The 23,732-nt window shown below is 43.9% G+C and overlaps 1 protein-coding gene across 5 annotated transcripts in view; it reads left to right on the forward strand.

Annotated features, from left to right (window-relative positions):
• The window catches only part of LOC109401563 (phospholipase B1, membrane-associated), a 54,339-nt gene that overhangs the window by 16,538 nt on the left and 14,069 nt on the right, over nt 1-23,732 (forward strand). The window lies entirely within an intron of this gene.

Genomic DNA, 23,732 nt, shown 5'->3' on the forward strand with positions numbered 1-23,732 from the left:
GCTGGTGCATTGCCAGTTTCTAGAGTGGTCCTCACTACTCCCTTTGTCCTCAAAAGGGAGGCAGGCTCAACAACACGCTTGCTTCCAACTGCACAACAAGTATCAAGAACTGATACCGCGTGCACAGCAAATTGACCTTCCCGCAAGGTCTCCTATCAGCCAGCCAGCACACAGAAGGACGTGCCGACACAGGGCCTTCACCTGCCCCGACCTTTCCGAGGATCCCTTTCCAACCGTGGACTCGGATCCAACCCAGTAGACCGATGCCAGGATGTTCTCCGCGTGGCCACTTAATCGCTGTAAGGGATTTCGACAAAGCCGCTGGAGCAGATCAACTACCAAGCGAGCTTCTAAAATACGGTGGAGAAGCACTGGTGAGAGCACTACACTGGGTCATTACCAAGATTTGGGAGGAGGAAGTATTACCGGAGGAATGGATGGAAGGTATCGTGTGTCCCATCTACAAAAAGGGCGACAAGTTGGATTGCGGGAACTACCGCGCGATCACACTACTGAGCGCTGCCTACAAGATACTCTCTCAAATTTTATGCCGCCGTCTATCACCGATTGCAAGAGAGTTCGTGGGGCAATATCAGGCTGGATTCATGGTGAACGCGCTACAACGGACCAGATGTTCGCCATCCGCCAGGTGTTGCAGAAATGCCGCGAATACAACGTGCCCACACATCACTTGTTCATCGATTTCAAATCGGCGTATGATACAATCGATCGAGAACACCTATGGCAGATTATGCACGAATACGGATTCCCGGATAAACTTATACGGTTGATCAAGGCGACGATGGATCGAGTGATGTGCGTAGTTCGAGTATCAGGGGCTCCAGGGAGGAATAACCGCGCCCGCCACCCCGAATTCATATCGAGGCAGTTGAAGAATTCGTGTACTTGGGCTCACTGGTGACCGACGACAACGACACCAGCAGAGAAATTCAGAGGCGCATTGTGGCAGGAAATCGTGTCTACTTTGGACTCCGCAGAACTCTACGATCGAATAAAGTTCGCCGTAACACGAAGTTAACCATCTACAAAACGTTGATTAGACCGGTCGTCCTCTATGGGCACGAAACATGGACCCTACGTGCAGAGGACCAACGCGCCCTTGGAGTTTTCGAACGGAAGGTGTTGCGTACCATCTACGGCGGAGTGCAGATGGAAGACGGGACTTGGAGAAGGCGAATGAACCACGAGCTGCATCAGCTGCTGGGAGAACCAACCATCGTCCATACCGCGAAAATCGGGAGGCTACGGTGGGCGGGTCACGTCATCAGGATGTCGGATAGCAACCCGACTAAAATGGTTCTCGAAAGTCATCCGACCGGTACAAGAAGACGTGGAGCGCAGCGAGCTAGGTGGGTCGACCAAGTGGAGGACGATCTGCGGACCGTACGCAGAGTGCGGAACTGGAGACAAACAGCCATGGACCGAGTGGAATTGAGGCGGCTACTATGTACAGCAGAGGCCACCCCGGCCTTAGCCTGACCGGTAAGTAAGTAAAGGATTTCGACCGCGGGGTACCGACATGCCCTACGTAGCCGACTCCGAACCCTCGGACCACCTCTTGTACTTCATCTGCACTAGCCATTCTTCGAGTCCACGCGTCACTTCCTCTGTAGCTCCGAGACGATGTGAGTGATAGTTGTTGAATCGACATTCCAGCCAAACTCATCCCTACCCATCTGGACAAGATTGTCCGGAATTGTGTCCTCCCCGCATGTGGCAAGCATGCGGTCACGCATTGTGCGCAAACGCCAACACACGAACAAAACATGTTCTGCCGTTTCCTTTAAACCAGCACAAACCGAACATTCTGGAGGAACCGCGTGACCGAAACGATGTAGATACTATCAGAATCAACCATGGCCTGGAAGGACTAGAATCAGGTGGAATGTTACTTCCCCATGGCGCCTATTAATCCAACTATCTACCATCGGTATCAACCTATGGGTCCACCTTCCTTTGGTGGAACTGTCTCACGCGCGCTGCCATTTGACCATAGAGGCCAATCTTGGCCAGTAGTGGACTTTTGTTCCGCGCATTTCGCATGTCTTCTCAAATAAGGATACCGATAGGCATTGATATGATGACGCAAAGTGCATTATGTGACACGGAAAGATACGCCTTCGCAACCCTTCAGAAGGCCGGCTTCAAAGGCACGTTATCCTCTATTTGGGACATTTGTGCCATTAAAATCCACGATAGCAGCGCCACACCCCAATCTGGGCCGCCATACGTTAGTATGGACGTAGTGACACTAGTCAGAAGTTTGCGATTACTGGCATACACCGCAGAGCTATTAGACATCATCAGCGACGGTGCTACTACAGCTGTGGAGGTGCTTTTGCATGCATAGTCTAACGGCTACCGAAGATAAGCTTATCGTCGAATATCACACCCAAGTGTTTGACGGAGCGCTTCTAAGTGATAGTGCAATCGCTTACACTGATCATTGCTTGGAGCCAACTCCAGTTTCCTGAGGTCCAGGTCCACGCCTCCACAACCTTGATCGAGTGGGTAGTAGTCAACATCACTTCTTCGATCGACGCACCATAGACTTCGAGCGTAATGTCATCAGCAAAGCCGACAATCTCCACTCTCATCGGGAACTCTAAACTTAACGCCTCGTCGTACATGACGATCCATAACACCGGACCCAGGATGGAACATTACGGGACTCCTGAAGTTATGTGAAAGCACTTCCGACCCACCTCTGTGTCGTAAACTAGTACTCGATTTTGTAAGTCACTTCCGAGATTCTTATACAGGTACCTGGGTATCCCCATACGCAGGAGCGCGTCGGCAATAGCTGGTCAACTGGCGCTATTAAACGCGTTCCTTACATCCAAAGTCACTACTACACAGTAGCGAATCCCCCTTCTCTTATGCTCGAGTGCTTTCCCGGTGGTTTTTGTAACCGACAGGATAGCGTCTACTGTCGACCTCCCCTTCCGAAAGCCGTACTGACCACTCGAGAACCCATTTACATCCTCGTTGTACCTCAACATTCTATTGAGGATGATCTTTTCTAGCACCTTCCCTGCCGTGTCGATAAAGCATATTGGTCTATATGCTGACGGGTCTCCGAGTGATTTCCCGCCTTTGGCAATATACCCAGGCTCTGCCTCTTCCATACTTCTGGGTAAACTCCCTCGTCCAGACATTTCTGCGCAGAAGACCTGAACATCTCGGGAGTCTCTGCAATAGCTACTTTTAAGGCCAGGTTCGGAACTCCGTCCGGACCTGGGGTCTTACCTACGCTAAGGGACTTTGATGTCCCCGCAAGTTCCACATCGGTGACCCTCTTCTCATTGCCAGCCCCAATCCGCGGCTGTTCTACGAAAGGAGGCCAAGAACTAGGAGCATGACGCGGAAAAAAATCCCTCGATGATTCTCTCCAACATCTCTAGAGACTGCTCTGTAGGAGCCATTACACCTCTTGTCTTGGTAATCTTGATCCTGTAGGAATTACTTCACGGATTCACATTGACACTCTGACAGAGACCTTAAGGGTGAACACCAGGCACCCAACGGGTGGTCCAAGATACCCGGCCTTTGAGAAAGCCGTAGTGAACAAATCACAGTGCAGGTAACGCAGGCAGGCTTGCTTCAAAATTCCACGACCCAAGCATTGAAGTCACCCACTATTACTACCGGTTTGTCAGCACGGTCGTCATATAGTCCAGCATCTGCGTGAACTGCTCGATCGACAATCGTGGAGGCGCATAACAGTTACAGGACAAGATCCCGACTCTTTACCGGTCACCAAGCCCTCATAAGTAGTAGATACCAACTCCTGGTCAGGGTATTTACCCGTCGTCCATATCGCCACCATTTTTTACGGACCCATCCACGATCCATTCGATGCCGGCGGGTACTCGGTATGGGTCCGCTATGATGGCGGTATTTGTCCCCCACTCAGAAACCACCTGACAAAGCAGTTGCTGAGCCGCCTCACTGTGGTTCAGGTTCAGCAGCGTTACCTGCACTGTGATTTGTTCACTACGGCTTTCTTAAAGGCCGGGCAACTTGGACCCAATGGGTGGTTCCTGTTGTTCACGAATTTCCCGGAAAAAAACGAACAGTTGGGTGGAATCGCGCAGGCTTGTGCCTTATGGCCTTTGGTGACGCATTGCCTGCACAGCTTGCTCTTGTCAAGGCCTTTGAAGACGCATGACTTGTATCCTGATTCTAGACACCTGGAGCAAACCTTCGGTAGCTCGTGTAGGGTCAATTGGCATACTAGCCAGCCCATATTTAGTTTAACAGACTTATTTGCGATGATCTCGTCTAGGTTCTAGGGCTATAAGAGCCATCACCTCTGCCCCTTTGCCCCTTTACTCTTGTAGGTGGCGCCCTAGAGCTTCTTATCGCGCTTGAGTTCCAGGATCATTTCACTCGTACGATTACGTCTATTACTGCGCACATCGGCTTCAAGATCCACTAGATTGGCGTCACTTTGTATCGCCCTCAAGAGTCCGATCTTGATAACGAACGCGTCCCCTTTCTAGTGCTTGGTACTTATAAGGTATACCCTCACGTCTCCTGGTTTTGGTGTCCCTATGCTCCTGTCCATCTATCGGGTCTTTCGCCTTCCTCTTCTGCTCAACTATCGTTCAAGGGTGGTTCTCCTCCTGATCCGCCCTACTTTGTAGTTGCTGAGCGCCTAACAACTGTCACAAACCTCCTGTTCCCTTCCATCCGGGACGGGCTAGCCTTTTCAGGCCCACCCTTCGCAGCTTTTTGGGACGCCTGGATGGGATCCCACTAACCGGCATTACTGCCGGCCTTCGCAGTTACCTGATGGATGCCTCATCCGCTTCTGCTTATCAAAACCAGTCGCGTACACCACACTCTTTGAGCTACCTGCGAAAGCAACGGCCTCCGTCTGGGTAGACGTTGTAACCTTTGCTTTCGCCGGGTTTCATCGCTGCTGCAGTTTTCACGAGTTCCATTGCATGTTGACGTACATAGATGTTCGTCCAGTTGTCCTTTTCGACGAAACACTTTTGCAAGCGAGCATCAGCTTGAAAAACGAAAGTTTAACATAAATGCTACGAGGTATTCGTAATGAAAATTGCCTTGACAGCCTTGGGCATAGGCTATTTTCGTGCCTGGCAAATTGTATAAGAATATAAACATTGTAAAAAGCTTCCACATGATGACAGTGGCAGTCTTAATAGATAAACGTGCAAGGAAAGAATATACTGAAGAAGTGATGGGTAATTCTCGCTGAGACCGGCCCACTATTTACACCTTGTCTTCAAACATGTTTAAGGTGCCGATTTTCTGAAAGCCCTCGCCTAAAAAGTAAGAAAAATGCATTTGGTTACTCAAATTGATGGACCCCCCGTTAGTTAGAGCCACAACAATTTTTGCAGACCCCTCGATTTTGGTCAAATGGTGGCTCACTAAAACCGTTATAACTCGAAAGTTTCACCGAAAACCACCTCAAAACAAAATGTTGTTGATAAGAGGAGAGATAGAGCTACTATTTACAATAATAAAAAGTTGGGTCGGCCATATTGATTTTGGCCGCCATCTTGGATTTTTATACAAAAACATTTTTTTCACCATGAGGGCAACCACCGATTTTCGAAATTTTTGCATCAATTGAAAGCTGGGACATTTATACATAACATATCAAAAAATTAGAGATGTCTTTTTCTTCTTTTAAAAGTTATCTACAGTTTTGTAAATTAAGCCACGTTTTCTCCATACATTTTCATGCGCACCGGCAAAGACATGCAACAGCATCAGAGTTTACGCCTGCATGTATACACAAAGGCGCGTGCCGCAAAATTTGGCCAAATCGGAGGTTCGTTTCCGTTTTTGACTGTTTCTCAATGATGCGGGCATTGTTTTTAAAATTTGTTTAGTGTTTTGAAAAGCTTAAACTTTCAACTTTCCATTAGTGGGTTCAGAATTTTAATTCTTGTTCGTTAACACTGCGAAAAAACGCTGCATTTATGTAAACGGTCGGCACCGGGCCCAGTGCGCAAAAGTGTCATGATTTACGAAACGGCAGATAACTTTTGAAAGAAGAAAAAGACATCTCTAATTCTTTGATATGTTTTGTATAAATGTCCCAGCTTTCAATTGATGCAAAAATTTCGAAAATCGGTGGTTGCCCTCATGGTGAAAAAAATGTTTTTGTATAAAATTCCAAGATGGCGGCCAAAATCAATATGGCCGACCCAACTTTTTATTATTGTAAATAGTAGCTCTATCTCTCCTCTTATCAACAACATTTTGTTTTGAGGTGGTTTTCGGTGAAACTTTCGAGTTATAACGGTTTCAGTGAGCCACCATTTGACCAAAATCGAGGGGTCTGCAAAAATTGTTGTGGCTCTAACTAACGGGGGGTCCATCAATTTGAGTAACCAAATGCATTTTTCTTACTTTTTAGGCAAGCGCTTTCAGAAAATCAGCACCTTAAACATTTTTGAAGACAAGGTGTAAATAGTGGGCCGGTCTCAGCGAGAATTACCCTGATATATTTTTTAAACAATGATCTTTCAGATTATTGACGTAGAATGACATTCAATCCAATAATTTCAATATTTATCAAGAGAAAGAAAAAAATCCTGTTCAATTCAGCCCTTGTTAAGAATCACTCAATTCAATACTGAATCGGTCGGCTCCATCTTTCCAAATAGTCCATATACTTTTACACTATAATTAAAATGCAGCTCGACAAGATAGCGCAATGGAGCAATTTTTCGATGAACCTCCCAAAACCATTACTTTCAGCGCACTACCACGACTCTCAGCAGGTGTACTTGAGGCTTTGCCTAGGGGCAAGACACTGTGAAAAAAAGAGTAACTCTGAGAAATTCTGAGTAACTCTTTTCACCAATGATCGACGAAATTTGTTGAAAAACACCCCTAAAACTGCAAGAAAGGCGAGATATCGGGCAATATTGTTTTGATTTTGCGATGAATCAGGCAACACCCAAGCAAAAACGGGAGCAATCCGGAGGAATTCTGAGCAACTCTGTGAAGGAAAATTTACTCTGCAGCACAGTGTCTTGCCCCAAGGGCTTTGCCCATTTACTCGGATCGCCGCTAAACATGTTCGACCTATAGGCAAATAAAGTGTAATGACGAAAAAATTCGGCTCGAATTGGAACGCGCACTTGCTGTATACGTCAGTGTGGTAGTCCATAGCACGCTTGAACATTTTGTCCGTCGTCCAACCGAACGGCGATTTGTAAATTCGTCTTGAGCAACGCTTATTAATCAAAAGCGTGTGGCACACGTTTCAAATCGTATCATTTTAAAAGGCCGATTCATTGCCTCGTTTGTCTGCTCACGAGGGGCGGCTTATGCTGCTGGCACTAGGGTCTTTAAATCGAAGTGCGTGTATGCGGAGGTGCCGCGCTTATTATTGCGTTTTCACTGCCTATCAAATCAAGCTTGCGGCGGGAGGCGGGTGGGAGCGAGCTATTTGCAAACAATATGCCTACCTACCGGTAAAACAAATGAAGCTGTAAAATTTCGTTTATGGCTGTGATAGTTACCCTGAACTTGACATTGGAGGTTGTTCCAAACAAGGTCGAAGCCAGAGGTTGCACAGGGCTACAAATAATTATTATTTCAGGGAAACTTAAAATTTTTTGGCGATTGATTTGTTACTGGTCATCATTGAATTGTGAAGCTAAAACAAAATTATACCAATGAAGCGTTTTTACTGCATATGCTCATAATAATACTCGCTTTTAACGTATGAAGGATAGTGAACGCTTGTCGTTGAAAGGTAAGAGCAATTATTCCTTATTCGACGTACTCTATACAAGTTTGTTCTGCTTTCACATTTTTTTGTCAGAAAAAAACATTGCTATTTCAGTTCAGCAAAAAAGACTGGTGGAGCCCTTGGCACTAAATTTGATGTTGGCCTTTTCATGCAAGGCATCAAAGTTGCCAAATTTCAACTTCTTCTTAAAACTTACTCTCTTGGGAAAATAAAACCGTTACAAGAGCTAAGTTTTGCATTACCTCCTAATACCCAACCCCGCATCAAGGGGTTTCTTGGCACTTTTGTACTTTTTTCATTCCTGGACAATCAAAACTTTTATTTTTTGGCTGATCTTAAGGAATATTCTACATATCGCAGAATGTTTTTTGTGTCTACTGCGGTTGCTGGAGGTGGAGACGAGATCCGGCTCTTTCAGCAGAAAGGAAACATGTAATTCTCCTGCGACCATCTATAATCTAATCTAATCTAATCTAATACAAACGCAGCCAGTACGAGAAAGCATCCTGGAAAGTAATTGGGTTAGATTATGCCCAATTACTTTTCTTGTCAATATTGAGGCTTGCAGCACATCAAAGATATGACACAAGCGTCAAAGCGGCCAGGCCTACTGCGTTGTATTTGCCGCAAAGATGATTCATTGAAGTACCTCGAGTTTTGAACGATTGTTCTTTCGTCGAAGTAATTCTTGAATCTACAGGGGAGGAAGGATGCGTGGACATACCGTACCAAACGCTCCAGATTGTATGTTGTAAATATGGTTGAAATGTATGTGAAAGGCATATAATGTATATTGGAAAGGTCTCACCAATTTCTTGAGCAGCGTTTGTATTACATCGTAGATCGTGCGGTTTTGTATATTTTTTGAATCAGGAAGCCGCTGTGGCACTGACATCACAATGGAAACATCCAAGCAGTAATCACAACTCACACAATCAGTCATCACCAGACCACATGACGGTGGAAGTACACGCAACTTCACTTATTTGATCACACGTCCAAAACACTCGATTTTGTTTCATCTGGATCACATTCCGGACGACACCTGCTTTGACGCAGTGTGTGATAGCCAATGAGAAAATAAATTCTGTAGCAAGTGGAAATTAATTTTCACCAGCCAAAATTGTTATATCTCGATATCCACGACCCAGAAGCTCCAGCCAAATGCAAAGAAACACAATTTATATTGGATATCTTCTGATGCACTAAAAGATTTCTTCATAAAACTAGTTATTTATTCAATTAGAACTCGCGATTTCAACCAGTAGAATCTGAATTCAGAAATAATCATTCTACGTGTTTCTTCACTTAAAACTGCCCGGCTGCACACAGATAACGACGACGCACTAACAAACCGACGACGCGACCAAACCGACACGAAAAAGGTTGCCTCCTTTGCTATTGACTGGCATCGCCACTACGATTCACACTTTCATCACTTTGCAAATGCTTTTAAAAGGAAAACTATCCGTATCAAATCCGGATGGCATAGCACCACCACCATCGATTCGGACGGCTAATTTAAAAACAACACGGAGACGAAAAATACGTGACAGAAAATTTTAAAGCCCTAATTCTCCTGCGACCATCTATAAAGCGAAAATTATATTTTTACTGATAAAACAATTTATTTATTTGTCGGTGCTTTGAATATGTGAAAACAACTGAAAGTTTAAGAATGAAATGATATTATTTTCGGGACTTTCAGGAGGCTTCTAAGGCGTTTCAGGGGGTCTCAGGGGTTCCAAACGAAGCTCCAGTGGGTCGCAGGGTCATTTGAGGTAGTTTCAGGGGATCTCAGGGGTGTTTCAGGGGTTTGAGGGGATTGAGGGAGTTCTCAAAAGGCGCTTAAAGGTGACAAAGGGCTTCTGAATGACCAAAATTTGGTCTAAGTGGTTTATGAACAAACCCATACTAGATTTCCTTACGCCAAATAGTCCGTTACCTCTGCTTGGGACTCAATAAGCTTTGAAACTCACCTTTATTGTAAAAAGTGATCCTTGAGGACTCTTAGGACTTTCCATGGCCCTTTTCATGCTTCTTGAAACGCAGAATCTCAGATTGGAAACCACTAAGCTTCACAACACCACTTTATTACAATTAGTGCTCCTTGACATATAAAATCCAAAAAGCATTTAGACGTTCTCCTCGGACTTTCAGTTCTTGCCAAATTAGCATTGCCCGTGACTCCAGTATGGGAACCACTAAGCTTTGTAACATCAATTCCTTGTAACAAGTATTCCTTGAGACGAAAAATCTTAAAAACATTTACACTATCTCCTTAGACTTTCAGTTTTTGCGAAATCAGCATGGCCCGTGGCCTCAGCTTGGAAGCCACTGCATTTTGCAACGCCAGTATACTGTGATAAATGCTTCTGGAGACGCAGAATCCAAAAACCTTTTTCACTTTTTAATCACACTTTCGATACTTGAGAAATCAGCATGGCCCGTGGCCTATGCTGGAGAACTACTGTGAAACACCACTTTATTGGAATACATGTAATGTACATGCTCCTTGAGACACAGAATATGAGATAAATTTCACCCTCTCCTAGAACTTTCGGATCTTGAGAAGTTCGCGTGGGCCGTTATTCAAGATTGGGAACCACTAAAATTGGCAACACTGCTGGCGGTAGGGCTCCTTCAGATGAATAATTTGAGAATGTTTTAAATTTCCTAATGTGAAAGGGGGCGTAAAATGAGTTTGGCGCAAACAAAGTGAGCGTAAATTTTGGTTTCAGTGTAGTTATGTACGATACGAGTTGCAAAAAGTTGATTTTTTCAGCATGAGTCGTACAACGAGGCTTGCCGATTTTTGGTGTCTGTCAGTGAATCAAAATTCAACCATCGTGCAACAATAACGACAATGTCGCAACCTGAATTTGTTGCGACATTCTACCCAATGCTACATAGGTTTGTCCCAACTTGAACAGAATAGGACAATGATCGTGCTGCACGAGTTTAGATTTTTTTTTTAATTTCTTTGTATTTGTGAATTTTAACTTAATGCTAATTCTTCACACACGAGTTTAGTGATTTTTAAGCCTTACATTGTGATTTTCGAGTGGTAACTTCTAGTCGGTAAACATTGCGACGCTGCTAAATTTCGAGATCATGTCATTATCTCCCAGCCAGCAATTTGGTTTCTATATCCAAATTGCAACTGAAATAGTCACACATATATAGCACCAAAGAAATCGTATTCAATGCACGAAACAGGCATATACATACTAAAGTGGAGGCCATATCGAAACATATATACGATTACTGCGATTCCATCCAACATGATTTACGATTTCTCGAAAAATTTCTACGATTTTGCCGATTTTATCCGTCTAAATATACAATTATGCATGATCTTATTACGATTGAGTGTACCAATATACGGCTCAAGATTTTCAAATAAAAAAACAATTGGTGTTCAGTGGGAATCGAACTTAGGTCCTTAGATTGAGAATTGCGCGTTATCTCTATTGGCTGTATTGCCAAGTTGGAAATAGAGAGTTCAAAGTGAATGACATGAAACGAATAAAAATCAGCATGATACGGTGCGAGATTTGTGGTGGGAGCGTTGTTGTTATGTATTGAGTGTGCCGTGCCGTGGTGCCGTGCAAGAGGCCCGGAATTGACATCGTTGTTGGAATCTTTGCAGCGCTTATTGTAAGTCATCTGCTGTAAATAAATGGTATGAAAACCTATGTTTTTGGTTGAATTTATTGCTATCATGGTTGGAATGTGTCAACAACAACAAAAATACAAATTTGTGATGAATACCATGTTTTCATTTTCTCCATCATACAAATATGTAAACAAAACTATTAACGATTTCCGAGAATAAGATACGACTATTAAAAGTACAGTAACAATCATATGCGACTGTAAAAATGAATATACGATTTCTGCGATTTCGTTCACTTCGTATACGATGCAAGTATGACGCAAACGATCAATATACAACATTGTTATAGTTGTAGACGATTTCACCGATTTTCATCATACCTTTAGGTAGCAAGCTCGATTTAGCGAGATTCATATACGATGTGAAGTGACGATTTCCACGATTCAAAGAAATCATATATACGATGCTAGCGAACTTGCAGCTTGACACTAAGAATGTATGTTTTTTTCACGATTCTATCCGATTCTGTGCGATCCTACCGATAGTATCTCGCACCTTTTATGATCAGAGACGACTATATGAAACAAAATCGCAATTGAAATTTCATTTGGCATGAAATGCGATTTTACGCAATCATTGTCAACAAATATACATATTATTATACAATTCTGATTCAATGTATGCAAATATACGATTTTTTTCCAAACAATGATTTACGATTTGTGGTTGGCTGGGCTGTTACCAGTTGGGATAAAGAGTAATCGTCGCGTCTTCTTTTCTTTTGTTTTGTGCCTCTTTTGTCTGACAATTATCTTCACTGGTGTCTGTAAACCTATTGAACTTATCAAGATGGGCCCAGAAAAGTTGGGCACCCGTCTGCACCGGTTGATAGTTAGAATCTGGGAAACCGATCAGCTTCCAGGAGAGTAGATGGAAGGGGTATCCCAGATTTTCTTCCGCCGTCTGTACCTAAAACCAATGAGTTCGTGGGAAATTATTAAGCCGGCTTCACCGACGGCCGGTCAACAACGGACCAGATTTTCACTGTGCGACGAATCCTCCAGAATTTTCGGGGCTACCAGGGCCTAAGGCACCACCTATTCATCGATTTCAAGGCGGCATACGGCAGTATCGACCACACAGAGCTTAGGAGAATCCTGGAGGAAAAAGGCTTTCCTGGGAAGTTAACCAAACTGCACAAAGCATCGATGAACGGTGTGAAAAACTGCGTATTGATTTCGGGTGAACTATCCAGCTATTTCGAATCTCTCCGTTGACTGCGACATAGTGACGGAATCTCATGTCTACTGTTCAACATCGCTCTGGAAGCTGTAATGCGACGAGCCGGGGAACGATTTTCACAAAATCCGGTCCATTTGTGGCAGAGCTGTACAACCACCTTAAACACGAAGTAGTAAATGCCAAACTGGGGTGAATACGCCAAAAGCAAAGTACATGCTGGTAGGTGGAACCGTCTACCCAAGTAAAACACAGAAGTGTCACGGCGACGCTGGTGCTGGTTTTTGTTACGCAGATGTAATTGCTGCTTATTCCCAACAAATAAATGCTTATTTGCTATACGTCCGCGTAAACAAAACCCGCGCTGCCGTGACTCTTCAATGACAAGTGTGTTACTTAGGTAGGCAGCAATGTCACGATATATGGAGATACCTTTGAGCTGGCGAAAGAACTCGTTTACTTCGGATCCTTACTGAAGGCTGACAACGTGAGCCGCAAAACTCGAAGGCGCATCATCAGTGGAAGTCGTGCCTTTTACGGGTTATAAAAGAAGCTACGGTCTAAAACGATTCACCCCCGCACCAAATGCACAACGCCAATAAGACCGGTGGTTCTCTACGGACGCGAAACATGGACCATGTTCGAGGAGGACCTGTAAGCACTCGGAGTTTTCAGCGACACGTGCTGAGGACGATCTTCGGCGATGTGCAAGAGAATGGTATGTGGCGACGAAGGATGAATCGCGATCTTGTTGCACTCCACAGCGAAACGAGCATCCAGAAGGCTGGAGGGATACGGTGGACAGGGCGTGTTGCAAGAATACCGGACAAAACCCCAGCAAAGTTGGTATTCGCTACCGATCCGGTTCAAGGCGTGGAACGCAGAGAGGACGATGGGCGGACCAAGTCGAACGTTATTTTGCGAGCATTGGGCGTGATCGAGGATGAAGAGCGGCAGCCACGAACCAAGTAGTGTGGCGTACTATTGTTGATTATGTCTTATCCTAAATATTTGTTCAACATCAAATATATAAATGTTGATAATGATTGGTGGGAGTTCGGCTTTGCAGTCTAAAGTTCTCTAGAACGACCGTTTAGGGCTCGTCCCTACGTTTCGGCAATTGTTGGTGCCTTCTTCAAGGGAACTGGGGCGAAGGGGTTTATTTTAAATGTTGTTTTGTACAATATCTTAGAATCTATACTTACAAATCATGAATATCGTTCACCGTCTAATGTCTTTGCTCAAAGTGTTGTCGTGTTATGTTGTGATAGGTTGTACATATGCTGTGTCATTTGGTTGATTGATTTGTCTTTATTAGAGAGACTTTCAGCCCTTGGCTGGTTCGTCTCTTTCCTGTGTCATTTGGGATTTTTCAGTGATTATGGATATTATAATTTTTTGGCTATTGACTTACATTCGTTTTTGTGGTAAATTTGTCTATTTACGTTATGTAATCAATGTTTTTTTATGCACTTTTGGATGGAGTAGCTATTTTCTTCAACTATAGGGTTATTTTTACTAGGATAGGTTGTGTGTATGGTTTAATTCTTGACTATTTTCATGGTTATGCGATATTGTTGTGGAATTATGGGTTCGAGATTTGATTGTGTGTAAATAGCTGCGTACCTACGTTGAATTCAATCCTTGTGTGTCTACTCTTCTGTTTACGGTGTTTTGGGTATTGTAGATGTGGCACATCTCCAAAAAGCCTAATGTGTTTGTGTTGGTACTTCTGGTCTATAACTTTAGTCTTGTCAAGATTAAATTTGTGTTGGTAGTCGATACTGTGTTCTATAAAGGCAGTTTTACCCTTGAGCTCTTCAAATAGAATGTAATTCTTTTCCAGCTGTCCAGTTTTTTCATGTGTGTTTTGTGTCCTATTTGTCTTGTACATAGCTTGTTCGTTGTCATACCAATATAGGGTATCGGGATGCTTCGTTGGCATAGTCCCCTCATTCGGCCTATCTCAACGTTAACCAAAAACTCAAACAAACATGCCGAACTGGATATCGGAAAAGCTTTGCGCCAAACAACTGTAACATTTCGTTTCAATTTTAGCACTTTGGAGTATTAAAATTGTATGAAAATGTCACTTTGTTTAGCTTTTGTAGACGCCATGATTCTTCAGCTTAGTGGGTAGTCTATACACATGGTCAAAAATGGCATGATTCTGGAATATTTCGAATTACCTTTTCAATAACTGAACATTTGATGCGACGGTCAAAGATGCTAGTTTGAATTTGTGTGTTTGTTTTTAACGAATAATAACTATTTTACAAATTACATGTGGGCCGAATATTGAGGACATTTTTTTCACTATGTACCCAAATCTTGGCCCATCAGTAAAGTGACGTCAAAAACACCGATAAAGTGACGCCAACAACATTGCTTGCGTAAAAACCAGAAAGAACGAACAAAAAAAAATAGATTTTGTGTGCGGTGACTATAGAAATATAACACAAAAATCGGGTTGCATTGTTTTCGTTACTAAAAAAGAAAGAACTTTAGTTTAAGTGATTTATTTATAGTTTTTTGAAAATTTGGCTCCGAAAATGTAATTTGAAAGTATGATTGGTGAACAAACAGAGATAATACCTCAGCAGAATTATTGAAAAAATAAGATAATAAGTGGTTCTAGTGCATGGAAAGCAATAGGCCGACGTTGTATCCACTAATAGGCCAATTTTTGTACCATAGACCAACGTTGCATACCATCACATCGAATCTTTTCAACTTAGTTAAGTAAATTCTTGAATATTTACGTTAGTTTACTTCTAATTGTTGAAACATGCATTGCCTAGAGTGCGTAATAGGGTCAACATATTATTTATAGTGCTATTAATTCATGAGTTATGGTCAAAATTGTCAAGGCGGTTTGCAAATTAGGCCAAGGAATGATCCATATACCCTAGCAGCATTGGCAGTTATTACATGGGATATTGTACACTAAAACCTCTTTTTATGCATGTTTTTTTATGCACTTTTAATTTATGCACCTTTTTTTATGCCCTGCATAAAAAGAGGGAAAGCTACTCAGAACCAATATTGTGCATTAGAATATTTAAAAATGACAGGAACTATTGCAACGGTGATCGGGGGGTGTTTACAGATGAGAGCAAAGGAAGGTTACAGGTACGTTTTTGGGTGTTTCCGAAGGCCTCATGTGTGTTACATGGGGTCCGAGTTGGTCTTAAGGGGATTTCGAAGTCATTTCAGGAGTCTCAGAGAATTTTTGGTTGGTTTCAGAGCCGTTACGGAGGCGTTTTAGGGGTTTGGTTTAGGAGGATTTTTTTAGACATTTCAAGATGTTTCAGATCATTTTCGGCGTGATGCAGAGGCGTTACGGAAGCGTTACGGAGGAGTTTTCGGGGTGTTCGGAGCCTCTCAGGTGCGTTACATGGGGTCCGAGGGGATTTTGGAGGCATTTCAAGACGTTTTAGAACATTTTCAGCGGGATGCAGAGGCGTTACTTAAGCGTTACGGAGGAGTTTTCGGGGTGTTCGGAGCTTGTCAGGTACGTTACATGGGGTCCGAGGGGGTTTAAGGGGGATTTTGGAGGCATTTTAAAATGTTTCAGACCATTTTCGGCGTGATTCAGAGGCGTTACGGAAGAGTTTTCGGGGTGTTCGGAGCCTCTCAGGTGCGTTACATGGGGTACGAGAGGGTTTAAGGTGGATTTTGGAGTCATTTCAAAATGTTTCAGACCATTTTCGGCGTAATTCAGAGGCGTTACGGAAGCGTTACAGAGGAGTTTTCGGGGTGTTCGGAGCCTCTCAGGTGCGTTACATGGGGTTCGAGGGGGTTTAAGGGGGATTTTGGAGGCATTTCAAGACGTTTTAGAGCATTTTCGGCGGGATGCAGAGGCGTTACTTAAGCGTTACGGAAGAGTTTTCGGGGTGTTCGGAGCCTCTCAGGTGCGTTACATGGGGTCCGAGGGGGTTTATGGGGGATTTTGGAGTCATTTCAAAATGTTTCAGATCATTTTCGGCATGATTCAGAGGCGTTACGGAGGAGTTTTCGGGGTGTTCGGAGCCTCTCAGGTGCGTTACATAGGGTCCGAGGGGGTTTAAGGGGGATGTTGGAGTCATTTCAAAATGTTTCAGACCATTTTTGGCGTGATTCAGAGGCGTTACGGAAGCGTTACGGAAGCGTTACGGAGGAGTTTTCGGGGTGTTCGGAGCCTCTCAGGTGCGTTACATGGGATCCGAGGTGGTTTAAGGGGGATTTTGGAGGCATTTCAAGAAGTTTCAGAGCATGTTCTGCGGAATTAAGAGGCGTTACGAAAACGTTACGGAGAAGTTTTCGGGGGGCTTGGAGCCCCTCAGGTGCGTTACTTGGTGTCCGATGGAGTCTAAGGGAGATTTTGAAGGCATTTCAGGACCTTTCAGAGGCTCTTCAGTGGGATTCAGAGGCGTTACGGAAGCGTTACGAAGAAGTTTCCGGGGGTTCGAAGCGTCTCAGGTGCGTTACATGGGGCCAGAGGGAATTTAAAAGGGATTTTTGAAGCATTTCAAGACGTTTCAGAGCATTTTCGGGGTATTCGGAGGCATTACGGAAGCGTTACGGAGAAGTTCTCAGGGGTTTCGAAGCCTCTCAGGTGCGTTACATGGGGTCACCGGGGGGTTCAAGGGGGATTTTTGAGGCATTTCAGGAAGTTTCAGAGCAGAATCAGAAATACCTTAAATCGTCCCTCAAACCTCATGCAACGCCCTTTAAAGTTTCCTGAGATCCCTTGAATTGCCCCTAAAGCCCCTTGGAACGCCCCTGAAATCCACTTAATACTATTGAAATATTTCCCAGAATTCTTCGTAATCCCATAAAAACACCAAAATATCTTGACAGAACACCCTTGTAAGGCTCCTCAAATCCCCCGAAACAACCCCTTAAAACGCCCCTGAAGCCCCTTGGAACCCCCTTTTTGGGCTCTCATGGAACATTCAAGAAACCCCCTTAGCCCCACCTCAACTGCCCAGGAGCAAGATCTGTTCTCGCAAACTAGATTTTCTAATTAAAGCCCAAACTTAATTTATGCATAAATTTCCCTCTTTTTATGCCTTTTTGCCTTTCTCGTACACTAAGTGTACTGGAAAGGTTATATGTTCACTCCAAAAATGACTTTTTGATAGAAGGCCCGGAGGGTCGAGTCACATATACCAATCAACTCAGCTTGACGAATTGAGGTGATGTCTGTGTGTGTGTATGTATGTGTGTGTGTATGTGTGTGTGTGAGTATGTGTATGTACAAAATAAACTCACATCATTTTTTGGCAGTAAACCTCAACCGATTTTTATGACCGACGGTTCAATCGACGCGGAATCTGGTCCCATTGTTTCCTATTGAAAATGGTTCGGATCGGTTCAGCCGTTCCGGAGATATGGCCATTTAGGTGTTCCGGATCGGTACCCCAGGGAGGGACCAAATATGAAAATGCTACAAAACCATGCATGCGACATATCAGACCGCGGCTTTTTCGAAAACCTGACGAACGGTAAGCAGGAAAATACTCTCAGTCCATATCTGAACCAGTAGTATTCCGGAATCGGTTCCGGATGTCCCGCCGGAGGTGGCCAAATATAAAAGTGAGCCAAATCCATGCATGCGACACATCAAATAGCGGCTTTTTCGATAACCTGATAAACAGTGAGCAGGAAAATAGCCTTTGACCCAGCAGAGACTACTGGTAGTGTTCCGGAACCGGTTCCGGGTGCCCCGCCGGAACTGGCTAAATATAAAATTGAACCAAACCCATGCATGCGACACATCAAATCGCGTCTCTATAGATAACCTGATGAACGCGTTAGCAATAACATGGAATCAGACTATATTTAGGAAAACCAGTAGTATTCCGGAATCGGTTCCGTGTGTCCCGTCGGAAGTGGTCAAATGTAGATGGGAACCAAACCCATGCATGCGACACATTAAACTGCAGCTTTTCCGATAACCTGAAGAACGGTTAGCAGGAAAATAGCCTGCTGTGATTAGCAGAGACTACCGGTTGTGTTCCGGAACCGGCTCCGGATGTCTCGCCGGAAGTGGTCCAATATAAAAGTGAACCAAACCCATGCATGCGACACATCAAATAGCGGCTTTTTCGATAACCTGAAGAACGGTAAGCAGGAAAATAACTTTAGATCACAGCATAGACTACCGGTGGTGTTCCGGAATCGGCTCCGGATGTCCCGCCGGAAGTGGTCAAATGTAGATAGGAAACAAACCCATGCATACGGCACATTAAACTGCAGCTTTTCCGATAATTTGAAGAACGGTTAGCAGGAAAATAGCCTGCTGTGATTAGCAGAGACTACCGGTTGTGTTCCGGAACCGGCTCCGGATGTCCCGCCGGAAGTGGTCCAATATAAAAGTGAACCAAACCCATGCATGCGACACATCAAATAGCGGCTTTTTCGATAACCTGATGAACGGTTAGCAAGAAAATGGTTTCAAAGCATATTTGAGACAACCAGTAGTATTCCGGAACCGGTTCCGGATGTCTTGCTAGAAGTGGTCAAATGCATATAAGAGCCAAACCCATGCATGCGACATATATAACCACGGCTTTTTCGATAACCTGATGAACGGTTTACAAAAAAATAGTCTCAGATCACATTAGAGACTACCTGTAGAACCCGCCAGAATGACCAAAATGTAAAATGAATCAAATCCATGCATGCACATCAATTTTCGGCTTTTCAGAAAACCTGTTGAACAGTTAGCAAGACACTAGTCTCAGACCATATTTGAGACAATAGGTACAGTCTTGGAACCGGTTCCGGGTATCTCACAGGAAGTGGTAAAAGTAAAAACAGTGAAAATAATCAATGGAAGCGATAAAACTGATGCAGGCTCATCAAATCACATCTTCTCATATTCCTGAGGTGTAAATATACAGTAGAATGGGTTTCCATGAGAAAATTGAAATTTAATCGCATCAACCTCGAGCAAAGTTTTTCAATTCCCTTTGGCGTCTAAAATTACTGCGCAAAATTTTGATCCGACTGATTGCTCCTCGCGCTCTGTGATATGGTTGTAATTTGAATTGGATTCAGTACGAAAAATTTCACTTGCTTTCATTTTTTGGTAAAATTTTTTGAATCTAGTAACCAATGATAATAAAATATAGCCTGAAGTGTGTAGGAAAAAGTTTATCGAAGACTGTAAAGTGATTTTTGGTTGTGAAATATTTTTTATTTAAGCTTGTTATTATCGTCTTGGTATTGATGATATTCCAGTTAAAGTAAAGGTGGTCACGCAGTCAAATAAGAGGTCTGATATTTTTTAGCTCTGCGTATACATTGAACATAACACCCGAAATATGTGCCATCAGTAACTCGATGATGGCTTGGATTCTTGCTTTTATAAATAAATTATTCACAGGATTCAGGATCCTTACGTCGACGGTAAGATCATGCGTACATATTCGACGAGAAAGGCACTATCACCACTAGGTGGATTAATCCGGGTTTTTAATTTATGCACATTTTTAATTTATGCAGTCCCAGCCATGTGCATAAAAAGAGGTTCCAGTGTATATGACATTGTTATTATCTAATTTTTGTTTTGCATCTTTTACATTTGTGTGGAAATTTTTTACTGTGTGATGTTGTCTTACTGCTATCTTTATGTGTGGGTAGTCATTGGCTATAGTTTTGGTCAAGCGTTCTGTCAGTCCAGGAACGTAGAGGAATGATTTGTATGTTTTGGGTTGTGTTACCTGTTGTTGTTCTTCGTTGGTTGTTTCAGGGAGAGGTTGATTCGGTTGATAGACGATGGGTTTCTGTTTAATTGTTTCTTGGAGATCATCGGTGGATGTTCGACTGTTGTTTGGAGGAACGGTTTTCTTCGATGTCGTCGATTGTTGGTTGGATATTGGTGCTGCTTCATTGATGGCTTGTCTAGGTGCAGGTTGACTGTAATGTGATGTAGTGTTTGGGGGTGGATCGGTGGGTGGGGTACTGGTGTTGGCAGATGACTGGCTGGAGGATTGTAAACTGGGAAGTAGATGGCTGGTGGCATGCTGCATGTTATGTTGGACTGATGCTTGGCCGGATGATGACGTTGCGACTGTAGATTCTGGACATTGAATGTGGACAGTACCCGATGGTTGGTTTCGCAGGATTGTGTTGTTGTTTGGTCTATTGTTGTACATTATTATTAGTTTGTTTTATCAGGGTGTGTGGAAATCCATTTTTGACCAGCTGTTGGTGAATTATGTCTTCAATTTGTTGTTGATTTTGCTGCGTTTTGCTTGATTTTGATGTTGAATGTCTTAGTGAATGAGTCTATGGCAAGTAATCTATACGAATCTTATTCATAACACAGATAGTGGTCGCTAGTTGCGTTTATTAATTCGATGACGCATACTCACTTTAAGTTCAATTGTTGTCCATCCTTGGTGTGACTGACGGTGATCCTCATCTGAGTCAATGGCTCTGGTGGCATTTCAAAAGATTACTGATAAATATTCGGGTGTTTCGGAGGGTTTTAAGTGCGTTATAGAAGCCAGAGGGGGTTTCAGGGAGTTTCGAAAGCATTTCAGAAAGATTCAGAGGGCTTTCAACGAGGTTTTAAATGGATTGAATGAACCGGTTTGAATTTAATCATATTTACTTGTAAAACCCAACAAAAAGAAGTCCGAAACGGATGCATTGTAGATTAGAAATGGGTTCCATTTTTTATCGTATTTTTTTTATTTGAATAAGAATGCGAACATTGTGTGAGATTTTTCATTTCATTTATTCAATATTACATTAAATTCAAGATAAAACTGAATCAACAATGTTTCTCCATAATACATTGTTCATGGCTGTCAATCTCATACCTCGGTCACGCCCAATGCTCGCCAAGTCACGCTCCATCTAGTCCGCGCATCGTGCTCTCTGCGTTCCACGACTATTTGTGCTAACCGGATCAGTCGCGAACACTATCTTTGCAGAGTTGTTGTCCGGCATCCTTGCAACATTCTATGCCCACCGTATCCTTCCGCTTTGGCCATCTTCTGGACGCTGGGTTCATCGTTCTCCGACACACCCCATTCTCCTGCCCACCACCGAAGATCGTCCTTAGCACGCTTCGCTCGAAAACTTCGAGCGCTTGCAGGTCCTCCTTGAGCATGGTCCACCGGTCTTATAAGCGTTTTGCACATGGTGCACTTGGTGCGTGAGTTAGTCTTTTTAGACAGCAGTTTCTTCTGGAGCATGACTTCCTCTTCATATTTCTTGGCTAGCTTTGCTTTCACCCGTCAGTAAGAACCCGAGGAAGACGAATTCCTCCACCACCTCCAAGGTATCCCCGTCTATCGTCACATTACTACCTAGACGGTCTCGGTCGTGTTTGGCCGCCTACCAGCATATACTTTGTTTTGGACGCATACACCAACAGTCCGACCTATGCTGCTTCGCCTTTTTGGGTGGGTGTACCGTCACCAGTTCTGTCACCAAATGTTCTGGTGATAATGTCAATGTCGTCCGCAAAGTACACATTGGCCGAATTTTGTGAAAATCGTACTTCAGCTGTACTTCGGCTGCATATTTCAGCTCACGGCACGAAGCCGTTGCGGGATACATTGAGCTTCTCGTAGAACTTCCGTGTTTCATGGGAACGGTTCAGCAGTTCCATTTCCTCGCATTTCGCTTTTTCCAGGCAGCGCTTCACCCCCGAAAGATGCGGGTCTGCTGTTTCCGATTCTAATTGTAACGTTCCGACGGGTACCTTGCTGCAGCATTACCGCCCGTGCTGCGTTCTTCTCTTCAAAAATCGCTCTGCATTCCTCGTCGAACTATTCGTTTCGTAAACTCCATCCCACGTACCCGATGATGGTGGTGTCGGATGCATCGTTAATGGCTGCTTTTACTGTTCTCCATCAGTCTTCTTGAGACGCCACATCAAGCTCACCGTCGTCTGGCAACGCTGCCTCGAGACTCTGCACGTATGCTGAGGCGACATCCGGTTACTTCAGTCACTCAAGGTTATACCATGGCGGTCACCGGTACCTTGCATTGTTGATCACGGAAAGCACGTTTATTATGTTGAAGTTGAAAAACCAGCCCTTGATCCTCATCCTGCACATTTTTTCGTCGATCGGCCACTAACAGATAATGTATCACTAAATATCGCCCATCACGGAAAAAGCTGTTCTCACCTCACGTGTGTTGCCGAAACTCTGGTAGATGGTATGATTACCTCTAAACGTTCGCACTATGGATCCTGTCAAACACACATCATGCAGCGCTTCGATGCCGAACCCGCGGTCCTTCAGTAGATCGGCGAGTAGGCGGGTACTCCCAATGAAGTTGAGAGATAGGCAGTTTCAGGTACCGAGTATCCAATCGCAAGTCCATTTTTTTCGCTGGGATCATTTCCGTTGGTCTCGGTTCGTATTATTCTGTTGCTGATTTTCCGTTACAATAGTTTTTCACGGCTGGCTCGTAGGGCCTGACACCAACCTCCTACTTTCCTGAGGAACATAGTGCACAGTTGAGCTTAGAGTCCTTCCCTAGCAGTCGACCGTTGATCAGCCGCCCCTAATGTGGGGATCAGACGCTGTTGTGAACCTCTTGGAGAACAGACGCTCAGGTTTGCAGAAGAAATCCCCTCGTTCCCTGTCAGCCTACGACCAAAGTTCCCACTGGGGTTACTTGCAGTTCGGCCGGTGTCACGCGGAGGTACGGATAGGAGTTGTCGGGAAGAGGTTAGTGATCTCAATGGGATCTGTATTGCGCGAATTACCCAGCCTTAACGTTGTGTGGGATACAGATACTAATTAGGAGTGCCAAGTGCCGAGTCAATATCGTGAAGTGTTAAAAACATTACTAGATGTTATAGACTTTCAACAATGATAGATCTTAAATGTTGGTAGATTTGCTTATGCATCAAAAATTAATCGCTTTTGTTTTGATTCAATCGAACCACTGACTGACTGACTGACTGCAACAATGAAAAGTAGTGTGACTAGTCTGCGCTGCGCTGCAGCAAACGCCGGCAGAGAGGAAACCCACCAGCCTTGATCTTGAACTTGAAACCCCTTCGACTCAACGAACGAAAGACGAGAAGTAAATAATAGCATAGTAAAAATAGTGCATTGCATAACACGCAATAACAACATA

Source organism: Aedes albopictus, chromosome 3 (assembly GCF_035046485.1).
Source record: "Aedes albopictus strain Foshan chromosome 3, AalbF5, whole genome shotgun sequence".
Taxonomy (NCBI): Eukaryota; Metazoa; Arthropoda; class Insecta; order Diptera; family Culicidae; genus Aedes; species Aedes albopictus.